The following is a 9,997-nucleotide window of genomic DNA, read 5'->3' as shown; positions in this document are numbered from 1 at the left end:
GCTATATTTTTTTTTTTTATTTACCTTATCTAATGGGTAAAGGCAAAGCTTCCTCTATCTTTTCCTTTCTGCCTTATTATCTAATCTAAGAGTTATATACCTAGCTTTTTTTTCTAAAATATTTCTAATTTGAAGTAATTTGTTTTATCAGTAATTTTTACATTTTTCATTACTCTGTCGTTCTAATTAAAATATTATTTTAAATTCTGGTACCCAAATATTTTGATTTATTATGCCTACCTGGATTTTAATTATATTTTAATTTACTTGAAAACAATGCCTATCTTCTATTTTTTAAAATTCATTACCTATCCTAGGGGATATACGGAAACATTGAATATTTTATAAAATAAAATACTTGTATTCAAGGATGGATTTTATATGTGTTAGAAGTATTAAAAGGAAATTCAAGAATATAATATTTACTAAATGTACAGTTGTAAATTCCAATACAGATAATAAAAAAAATATATAATAATTTTACAGTTGATCCCGTTCTCTACTTTTTATTGTATTTTTTAATCAACTTACTTACAGAGTTGGTTAAAACAATCATATTTTATTGATAGTTATAAAAAAAAGGCAATTAAATGTGTTATTAAAGCTTTCTTTGAATATTTAAATTAATTTCAAATGTCAAACTTTATCTTATTGGAAGAGCACTTGAACATTGTTATATTTTCACAGCACTTGGACATTTTAAGACAGAAACTGATTGTTAACGGTTTTTACATTTAACGAAAAAAAAAATACGATTTAACTTCCTCGATTACCAGTGGTAAAGCAAATATGGGACTCCATCATTTTTTTATTCGAATGAATCCAAAAAGATGATAATGACATTCTGCCTGTCTTCTAAATTTTCTGTTAACTCTTTGGTTGCGGCTAATATATCCGTTCATTATCATTTAATTATTATTTTTTCTACTCAAAAGTATTATTATTCTTCCTGAAAATTAATATTACATTGATAAAAAAATATATATATATTTTTTCCTGTTTCTTAGCGGAAGATCATTCGTCATACTAGTTGGCAAGAACTACTCCACCCCAGTGCCCACTATATGCGGAGTGCCACAAGGCTCGGTACAGGGTCCAATCCTATTTGTTGCCTTCACGGCACCTGTCGTAGTGTTGCCTCGCGGCCTAAGCGAACGACATTGGTATCTACGCCACCAGCGCTAGACCTCTCCGGCCACTCGAACTAGCCCAAACAGCATCTGGCACCATCATAGATGCCCTCAAGGACATAGGCACTCGAGTAAACTCAGCGAAGAAGAACGCCATTGCAATGTCTCATCAAAAGGGCAGCCTACCAAAAACCTTTACGGTGGAACATGAAGTAAGGGGCGTATCAAACTCCATTCTTTACCTAGGCGTGACACTGGATAGGCACCTAATCTTCTCTATTCACGTTAGAGAAAGGCTGTAGATTACCAAGTAAAAATCGCATTGGCTGTATCACCTGCTCACATCACCACAGCTATCTCTCCGACTGAAGCTGCAGATATATAAGGCTATGGTGCACCTCTACTGCGGTACCTCTTCAAAAACAACACTACAAAAACTCCAGAGCTTCCATAACTCCATCCTTCGGCGGATCGTCCGAGGGCCCACGCAGAGGGCCAGGAACAGCGCCATCCACCAAGAACTCCAGGTTCCCTCTGTTCCGGAGTTCATAGGTCGACGGCACATAAAGTTCTTTGATAGGCTGAAGGCCTGTGCAAACCCAATATTCCGGGAGATTGTCCCACTACCAAGACCTGGGAGGTGGCAAGGCACTGTTCCCTTACTCGATGTGCTTGCCCCGGGAAGGGGTTCGGACTCAGCCTAAATCCAATCATTCATCACTAGTAGAGAGGTCCCTTCCCACTCCTGACAATGCAGGCGGCGAGTAAGCGCCACAGTGCTCCCCTGTTTTTTAATAGTTTTTTTCTACCCTTCTATTTTATTTATTTATACGATTACAATATATAACAGATATATGTATATACACAATATTTACAAATTATTTTCCTATGTTTACCCGTGGGTACTATTAGGATAGAGCAAGGGTCCTGCCCTGCATACAGTGGAACCAACTGTATAACCTATCTTAATATGACCTTTAGGAAAAGAAAGGACATTTATGATTATTATGTATTATTTTGTATACATATGGTTTTGTTTGAAATAATAAAATTAATAGAAGGGTGAGAAAAAGAATATATATATTTTAAAAATTATAAGGTTAAAAACATTAGTACAATGTTTTAATATATATATTTATTCTCTTATTGTGCCCCCTTCTTTCAGCATAATATAATTCACTGGTTGTCTAAGAAACAGTACGTCTACAATTTTAAAGAATTTGTTAGTTTCATTTCTGATAATAATGAGAGAAAACAATTAATAAACGAAAGAGTATTGTCAAATTATATTATATATACTTACTTAATATGTTAATATTATCAGCATAAACCTTTTAATTATGCTTATTTTAATTTAATTAAAGTATAATATAATTTTAAAATACTCTTTTATTTATTAATTGTTTTCTCTAATTATTACCAGAAGTGAAACAAGCAAATTATAAAAACGGATAGTGTATTGTATTTTGCTGAAGAGAGGGAAACAGAATCACGGAAACGCCTAAGAGGAGAATAAATATTTTGATCTTGAAGAAATTATAATTTTTATTTAAAAAAACAAAACAAGTATAGGTCATATAAATAAACAAAGAAAATGAAATTGTGGAGAAAACAAGCGAGTTAATATTTTTTTTTTTTTTTTTTTTCTATTACGAACAGTATTCATAAAATGGATGAATAAACGGGAATCATGGTAACGGTCCGGATTTTTTTACCTTTTTTCAAAATCATTTAGTAATAAAAGAGAAACACAAAGCTAACATCAAAATCAAATCAAAACATAAATTGAATTATTGTACAAAGTTCTCTGTCGTGCAAAGTTTAGCGAGTAATGCAGGGAGAGAATACTCTGCTGCTGCTTGGAAATGTACATAGATTACGGCTCACAGATGGCGCCCAACACATGACGCCTCCGTATCCGTCATTTACCCCTGTCAGCAGAATAAATTCATTGTTTCCATCAATAATCGTGCTACAATGTATTTTATATAAATTTAAAAACAAATCTTGGAATTTATAGTAATGATAGCAAAAACATATTCTACATTTGTACACCTCCAGTTATAAGATAACGTCCGCCGGATTCAAACCGAGACATGGGAGGCTGATCACAAGGTCAACTCACGAACCGAGGATACGGAATAATTTTATATCCTTCCTCTAAAAGTTTGGTTCCATTTGCTATTAATTATACAGAAATATAGCATATATAATTTGGTAATAATTATTAAAAAATATAAATAAATATATAGCAATATATAATTTGATAACATCAATATTTGAACGGGTTGTAAACATGTTCAGAATTTTTTTCTTATGCAATCGAACCCCACTTAAACGAATCCTCGAATTAACCATCAGTGGAAACATAATAAATAATTTAATTATAAATTTCAAGTTTTCACTTAACAGTTCAATAGGTTTTGTTCGTAATTTTTATTATTTTTTTTCTTTTCTTGGAAGAAATTACGCTTTTTTAACAGTTATGGCAAATGAGAAAACACTTATGATTATTAGAAAACAAGAAACATTTTAAACTTATGTTCACGATACTGTGCTTATTCCCTCTCACTACCTAAATGTAACGGTTAACCTGAAAGGTTAAACTGTTACAGGTTAAACATTCTTGGAAGAAAATAAATCACATATAACTTTTTGTAAAAAATTTTTTAGATACAATTATATGTGATAAGGGCAATTAGCCTGCAATTTTAAGATTTAAAAAAGAAATGACATCAATATTGAAGGTGGTATCCTTGAGAATGGCCTGAGGGCCGAAACGTTGAAGAAATTTTAAAGAATAAAAGTTGAGAGGAAAAATGGATCAAAACTTATAATGTATATAACTAAATTAAAATAAAATATTAAGTTACCTTATCTATATTATTAATCTCCAGAACAATATTATGAGATTTGCCAAAGTTTCCTCTTCCAACCAGATTTCACCTGATACCAACTTATTTTGCAATGAGACTTTCACTGTTTTTTTTTTTTGTTTTTTTTTATATACACATAAAATATTTGGGAAGGCAGGAAACTAAAATAAAAGAAACCAAGTTTTATTTAATTTAGTGTAGTTATAGCTAAGATTTGCTTTTTTTTGCTCATATTGACAAAGTAAACGTTTTATTTTTTAAATATTTCAATAACTATTTTTTTTTTGGTGAGTGGAGGATAGTTTCTGCCATTATATTATTTATCATTCCAATAATTTAATATGCAATATTTATATTTAATGATTCTTAATATAAGTTGTCGGAAGCAGATATTAAAAGTGAAATAAGGTCAGTGATAATGTTCCAATGCCGCCATAATGACCATGACAACATAACCTTTAGTCACTAACATGGTCTACAGGTGCTTGTGTTCCTAGCCAAGAAACCACGTCTCAGTTTATTTTGGGGTCTAGTACCGAAACTAGTTAAACTATTTCAGTTCCAAACAGAACCTGGTCTACTCTTGCGATCATTTCAATATAAATCGGCCTTTTTTAATTATTTATTTTGGATATTTTTGACATTTGCGCAGTTAACACGTCGTAGTCTCGTGATGAAAGTTAAATTCGTTTGGACCACCTTATCAGCATTTCATAAATAGATAACCTCATCGGAGTTGTAAAAATAGATTTCTTAATTTAGGCGAGCACTGGTAGCAATATATTAGAAAGCTTAAATGATCGATTAATAAAAATTCGATGGTAATTGTATTCCTTGCAACTTGTTTTTTTTATTAATAATAATATTGTAATGAAAGTGGACTGTACTTACAACATTTCGAACAATGTATTTTCATACCTCAATTTAAACATTAACTTAAAAATATATATTTATCACTTCTATTTTAATATATTTATTTTCTGGTATCATAGTGTTTATATTAAATTTATTTATATAGTAAATATTTGCTGAGTCGTTTTAGATTCTAATTTAATATTACCAATGTGCGAGACTATGTTAGATTATTATATATACATATGTATTCTTACCATACTTAAATTTTTTATTATAGATACATTTTATCTTATTTTTGTAAAAGAAAAAAAAAGTATTGGGTTAAGAGATAAAATTATTCAGGAATATGAAGTATAAGAATTTAAAAAAACAAAACAAATGAAAATATATGAAGGAAAAATAACAAAGAATGGTATAATAGTAACTACCACTTATTTTAGAATAATAATATTGTACTTTTATATTTAAGTTTAAAAATAAAATTGTATTACTTATAAGTATGATATGTATTGTACAATCCAATACTGTTCGGCAACATACCTTTTTGAATAAAGCGTTTCTCTCTATGGATATTGTTTATTTACACAGTAAATATTATATTATCGCCACATACATATGAACAAAGACCATAATCGAAATTCATACATTTAGCTGTTTTTTTTTTAAGGGGTCTAGCTTTTGAGAAACCTAAGATTAAGATCTGGGTATCCAGAGAACGACTTTATGGGAAGCTTCTCATGAGACTAATTGGATTGGTTTTTTTTTTTTATAAACACAATACAGTGGTTTGTAATCAGCGATATTAAATATACGCCAAAATACTTGTTAATGCTTGATTTTAAATATTGATTGTAATTTCTCCAATCCAAGTTTTTATGAAATTCGAAATATGTGCTGAAAAATCAGGTTGTACCTAGACTGTAATAATGCAACTTATACAGCCTACGAAACAACTGTTTATTCTAAAGGTTATTTTATTAGATAGGTACGACATATACTAAAAATACAAAGATTTAACAGGTAACACATGACGTGGTTAAAAATTAAAATTTTTACTTAAAATCAGTTCTTACATAGACTTGGTATGGTTTTGAGGCCAGACATTTTTTACCTCATGATTTTTAAATGGCGACAGCAGCACAGGAAAGTTTGATAGAAAAATAAATAGTCTCATAATGTCTTAAATATCAGTGTAAGCTTGAAATACGAAATAAATGTAAAATTCTATAGTTGAATATTCTATAGCAGATTAATTAAAAGTGAAAAAAATAAAGCTTAAATATAAATGATATACCTTAAAATATCAAAGTTATTATTCAAAAAATAGAATTTCAGAATTCAATAATATCATTTTGTGACTTTTTTTTGGCAAATATCATAAAATAAAAGTGCTGATTCGAAGATTGTTATAAACCAGCCTCATTTTTAACCTATGATAGTTTAATAGTGCTTGAGATATCATTTTTTTCTTTCATTTAGAAGAAAGTGATTTTCGACCTAAGTAGACTAGAGTCATATAAAAATAGAAAACATTAATCCATCATTTTTCGGAGAACAGTATCTTGTATGAAATGAAACAAATTACAACCGAAAAAAAATCAAAATACAAACCGGAAATACTTTTCAAAATCTTTATTAATTTAAAGTACGATTTTCTTTTAGAATCTACATTTCGGAACATGACTCCATCTTCAGGGTATATTTTTCTACTATTTTTGCTCCAATCAACAGATAATTATCAACTTCGCTCCCAAATCTCTCCCCGATTTACTTACATGACATTCACCATTATATTTAAACATTCCATATACTTTCATCACTAATCGGAAAGTACTAATTTAATAATTTAAATAATGAGATACGTAGGTATTAAAAGAAAATTATAGTTTATGTTAATAAAGGTTTTGGAAAGTATCTTCACTAAGTTTTATAATTAAACAAATCGATATAATTTGCTCCTGTAGGTAAAACATCATTTGTAATGTATTAGATCAAAAATTTTAGTTAATGAGTTTAAAGGGAAGATTCTATTTACCCAGGTCTTACTTGTTTTGTCTTTGCTTCGTCGTAAATGTAGGAACGTTTTACGACACCCTTATGTGGCTATATAAGCCAATGATATAATCAATCAATGCGTATCAGATCATTATGAACAATGATAAATTCTAAAGAGATAAACTGAAAGTGTTTTCAACACATCGTCTCATGTAGCTAGAAGCTTCCAATGATTTTTTTTTTTCCATGTTATTTACAATAATGCACTTGAGTTGTGAATCATACGATAAATACCAGACATCAGAGAAGATATTGTTGAGAAGATATTTGATTTTTAAAATAATGATGAAAGATCTCAAATAATCAGCTGTGATTTTTATTGGATTCTATTCTGATATTTATTGCAAATTGAAAATTTTGGGGTAACCGGAATCTTTGCTTTTAGACTAATAGTTTTTTGCTTCCATACTACCGAAGGTTTTAATTTTGATTTTAAAAAATTTCATGTCCTCTAAATCGAATATTTTCACCGAATTTTACGTTTTGTACACCAATTTTGTTTCTTGTCTGTCTGTTCGTTTATACGCAACAAATTTATTTTCGAGAATAATCGATCAAATCGTTAAACGCACGATTTATTCCAAATTTAGAGCAATGCTAGGGATCAGTGTAAAAGGCTAAATACTAATTTCGTCAAAATTACATAAACTTAAGCCTGAGCAAAAAGTATGGTTCTTGACGTATACATTAACTCAAAACGGCTCCTTCCATAGACTTTAATCTCTAACGACACATTTGGCTCCACTCCTATGACTATCATGGAAGAGTAGTCCGAAAAAATCGATAATCAGTCAAGTCAATAAGAGGAAAAAGTTAATGTTTGCTCACAATCATCTAAAGAACTCAAATGAATTTTGGAACGAGTTAATCATTGCCGATGAACCATATTTTATAATAGGTGGCTCCTGTAGGATAATTATAGTTTGGAGGAAACCAAAAACAGAATTTAAAGAGCTACCCCTCATTCCTGGAAACACCTCTCTAAAATTCTCTAAAGATCTAAAATTAATTGTATATTTATAAAGAGGCGTTCATAGTTGCCGTAGATAGGAACGAATAAATGTTTGTTTATTTGCTTACCGCACCCCCCTCCCCCGGACCATCTCCACATAATTGAATCTTTGTTGGTCCACCTATTAAGAGTAAATACCATATTTGAAATGAAAATGGTCCACAGAAAAAAAGAATTCTTAATTATAACAAAATCAGACAAGAGACAATTACAAGTTAAACCAATGCTTAGAAAGTTAAAATGTTCAACAGATTTTTCGACAAAATATTAATATATTGTTAATAAATTATTTTAACTCAGTTTTTAATATGTTTAGAGGGGCGGGGTGGCACAGAGGTAAGGCGCTGTGCTACTAACTTCAAGGACCCGAGTTCAAATCCAGCAGATAATTATTTATTATGTTACTGTGGCCGTGAGTCAACTTGGTGTGTTTTAGAGATATCCTAGAGTCCAGCCTCATAAAGCGGATATCCTTAATTGAGAAAAAATCTAGTCTAATTTTGAAAAAATTACCTCATTGTATAAATTACAATGTGCTGAACCTCAGACTCTTAACAACTTATTATTTAATTTATTTATGGATTTATTTGTGAAGTTCCGAATATTATTGACACTAATATTTTTCTACTGTTAAGAGGTGAAAAATACAATAGTCCTTATTATAGATTTTTTTTTTATTATTTATTACCTTCATTAACATCAACATATGGGTGACAAGGTCTAAAAAAATAGATAAGTTCTTTTGACCCTCATTGTAAGTGGTATATGTTGTTAGAAGAAGATAAGAGTTCCAAGCTGGAGAGACTGTGTCCATGATTGGAAGATCAAAGTTACGAATGGAGTGAACGTGCACGAAATGCGGAAGTTGAGGTTAGGTGCATTGGAGGAGGAAGAGGAAGGGGACCCCTGACTCGGAGATTACTGTCTGCTATTGGCAATCATCAATGATAACGGGAATTTTCGATAGATTACTTCGAATTCTTATCAGAGACTATCAAAATAACATAAAATTAGTGAAATTGGCTAACTCAAAAAACTTATAAGCATTTTTATTTGGTTAAAAATGACCCAAGGAATTTTGAATCCCAACAGGGGTAATAATTTAATGGACAGCCTAATAATATTCCATTTGACTTTAAAAAATTTAATTCTAATTCTATTCTTATATTATTATGTTTAAGGATTATTAATGTAACAAGGCTCAATCCAAAACCATTGAGGTATAAGGTATGTTCATTCCTGAAATATTTGACTGATTGCATATCGTTATTAAAATATCAGCATAATAACTGAGTCCTTGTGTGACCTACTCTCAGCCTTGTCAGGACGACCTCCTCTCCACATTTACGGTTGGGGATGCCACAGGGTTTGCATTTTGCATGAGTAATGAAAAAAATTTGAATTTTTTTAAGTTTTGAAGAGGGTTCATTCTCTCGAAAATGCTCTTAGTTGTACTGGAATAAATAAATTCGTGGTATAAGTATCATTTGGTAGTAGAAGAATGAAATTGAGGTTTATGTAGAGACTATACTTAGGTATTTTGAAATGTAGAATAATACATTGGTTAAGTATGAATGTTTTCTTGATATAAAACCCCTAGTTAATTTCATATGTAATAAATATATTGGTGAACCACCCAAACCCACTAGTTTCTAACCTTGCTTCCTCTCCCATTCCTGGCAATCCTCCGAGGCGCCTGAAAAGAAGATGGCCTCGTGACCTTATATTGTAAACTGTTTTAGAGTTCTACTACTGGGTAGTTTCTCTACAACCTGTATCATATCATTGTCATTATGATCAAATTAGTTGTATTTTTTTATACAGTTGTAAATATCAATAAATAAATAAATAAAAAAAAACATATTGGTGCAGATAGTGTCATGTTTGTTCCCTAACTCCTATGATCGATGAAAACGAACCAAGAAGTACAACTGCTTCAAGAATTAAAGTTGATAAAAAATTGAGGTACTTAAATCAAAACGACTTTGAATAATAGATTTAGGACTAAACGAATCAAAGATCAACTAAAGTACCTCAAGTAAATAGCTACGTTTTTTACTTTTCAAATA

The 9,997-nt window shown here is 30.5% G+C and overlaps 1 long non-coding RNA gene across 1 annotated transcript in view; it reads right to left on the bottom strand.

Moving 5' to 3' along the window:
• Positions 1-4,009: 4,009 nt before the first annotated feature.
• The window catches only part of LOC106677451 (uncharacterized), a 34,678-nt gene continuing 28,690 nt past the window's right edge, over positions 4,010-9,997 (bottom strand). Inside the window, exon 4 of the long non-coding RNA XR_001342593.2 lies at positions 4,010-4,167. This is a non-coding gene — a long non-coding RNA (uncharacterized lncRNA). The remainder of the gene's footprint in view (positions 4,168-9,997) is intronic.

The sequence above is a fragment of the Halyomorpha halys genome, unplaced genomic scaffold, assembly GCF_000696795.3.
Source record: "Halyomorpha halys isolate HHAL.00 unplaced genomic scaffold, Hhal_1.1 Scaffold100.1, whole genome shotgun sequence".
Lineage (NCBI taxonomy): Eukaryota > Metazoa > Arthropoda > Insecta > Hemiptera > Pentatomidae > Halyomorpha > Halyomorpha halys.
Note: the sequence above shows the minus strand (reverse complement) of the source record. Positions and strands in the feature narration are given on the sequence as shown.